We start from the raw sequence: 2,500 nt of genomic DNA, 5'->3' as shown, positions 1-2,500 counted from the left end.
CCTTCGGTGATCGGGGTTCGCAGCAGCCAGACGCACGTGCTCGACCTTGGACCCGGGGCGGGGGACCCCGGCGGCACACCACAACCACAACGTGCTTGCTAGTGTGCCTAGGGGATGGCAAGGCAACGTGCATCTTGCTGGCATTGCGCCCAGCAAGCCTTTGGGCAACTCGAGTTTCAGCAGCACGACACCCCTCCCCCCTATAATAGGCTGCCGAGCCATTACCAAAGTGCCACGGGTAGACGTCCTTTTCCGTGAGGAGACATACTAAAGGAAAGTGCTCTAGAGGTCGAATTTTGACGCCGTTTTTTGCAACAACCTCTAGAAAAATAAGATCTTTCCATCCTCCAAATTTGGTGAATTTACACCGTGCCGATTGTTTTTGACGATTTTTTTACCGCCCGGAATGCCGGAAATTCAAAAAAAATGAAAAACGGAGCAAACCTGCGATTTTTGACCTGGATTTTTTTGTGCAGCCTTCACATAATATTACCAAGGTTCCCTCAAAATTTCACGAAAAATGCACGAGCCAATTCTGAGATATGAAAATTTGGCTCCTCCGTTGCAACGCTCCGAGCCATCGTTGCAACGGCGGGTGCCTCCGTGGGGGGCGGGGGAGCCCGGCGGCACACCACAACCACAACGTGCTTGCTAGTGTGCCTAGGGGATGGCAAGGCAACGTGCATCTGGCTGGCATTGCGCCCGGCAAGCCTTTGGGCAACTCGAGTTTCAGCATCACGACTCCCCTCCCCCCTATAATAGGCTGCCGAGCCATTACCAAAGTGCCACGGGTAGACGTCCTTTTCCGTGAGGAGACATACTAAAGGAAAGTGCTCTAGAGGTCGAATTTTGACGCCGTTTTTTGCAACAACCTCTAGAAAAATAAGAACTTTCCATCCTCCAAATTTGGTGAATTTACACCGTGCCGATTTTTTTTGACGATTTTTTTACCGCCCGGAATGCCGGAAATTCAAAAAAAATGAAAAACGGAGAAAACCTGCGATTTTTGACCTGGATTTTTTTGTGCAGCCTTCACATAATATTACCAAGGTTCCCTCAAAATTTCACGAAAAATGCACGAGCCAATTCTGAGATATGAAAATTTGGCTCCTCCGTTGCAACGCTCCGAGCCATCGTTGCAACGGCGGGTGCCTCCGTGGGGGGCGGGGGAGCCCGGCGGCACACCACAACCACAACGTGCTTGCTAGTGTGCCTAGGGGATGGCAAGGCAACGTGCATCTGGCTGGCATTGCGCCCGGCAAGCCTTTGGGCAACTCGAGTTTCAGCATCACGACTCCCCTCCCCCCTATAATAGGCTGCCGAGCCATTACCAAAGTGCCACGGGTAGACGTCCTTTTCCGTGAGGAGACATACTAAAGGAAAGTGCTCTAGAGGTCGAATTTTGACGCCGTTTTTTGCAACAACCTCTAGAAAAATAAGAACTTTCCATCCTCCAAATTTGGTGAATTTACACCGTGCCGATTTTTTTTGACGATTTTTTTACCGCCCGGAATGCCGGAAATTCAAAAAAAATGAAAAACGGAGAAAACCTGCGATTTTTGACCTGGATTTTTTTGTGCAGCCTTCACATAATATTACCAAGGTTCCCTCAAAATTTCACGAAAAATGCACGAGCCAATTCTGAGATATGAAAATTTGGCTCCTCCGTTGCAACGCTCCGAGCCATCGTTGCAACGGCGGGTGCCTCCGTGGGGGGCGGGGGAGCCCGGCGGCACACCACAACCACAACGTGCTTGCTAGTGTGCCTAGGGGATGGCAAGGCAACGTGCATCTTGCTGGCATTGCGCCCAGCAAGCCTTTGGGCAACTCGAGTTTCAGCATCACGACACCCCTCCCCCCTATAATAGGCTGCCGAGCCATTACCAAGGTGCCACGGGTAGACGTCCTTTTCCGTGAGGAGACATACTCAAGGAAAGTGCTCTAGAGGTCGAATTTTGACGCCGTTTTTTGCAACAACCTCTAGAAAAATAAGATCTTTCCATCCCCCAAATTTGGTGAATTTACACCGTGCCGATTTTTTTTGCCGATTTTTTTACCGCCCGGAAAGCCGGAAATTCAAAAAAAATGAAAAATGGAGCAAACGTGCGATTTTTGACCTGGATTTTTTTGTGCAGCCTTCACATAATATTACCAAGGTTCCCTCAAAATTTCACGAAAAATGCACGAGCCAATTCTGAGATATGAAAATTTGGCTCCTCCGTTGCAACGCTCCGAGCCATCGTTGCAACGGCGGGTGCCTCCGTGGGGGGCGGGGGAGCCCGGCGGCACACCACAACCACAACGTGCTTGCTAGTGTGCCTAGGGGATGGCAAGGCAACGTGCATCTTGCTGGCATTGCGCCCAGCAAGCCTTTGGGCAACTCGAGTTTCAGCATCACGACACCCCTCCCCCCTATAATAGGCTGCCGAGCCATTACCAAAGTGCCACGGGTAGACGTCCTTTTCCGTGAGGAGACATACTCAAGGAAAGTGCTCTAGAG

This window comes from Arachis ipaensis, chromosome B7 (assembly GCF_059453495.1).
Source record: "Arachis ipaensis isolate K30076 ecotype BB chromosome B7, ASM5945349v1, whole genome shotgun sequence".
Taxonomy (NCBI): Eukaryota; Viridiplantae; Streptophyta; class Magnoliopsida; order Fabales; family Fabaceae; genus Arachis; species Arachis ipaensis.
This window is presented reverse-complemented; position numbering follows the sequence as displayed.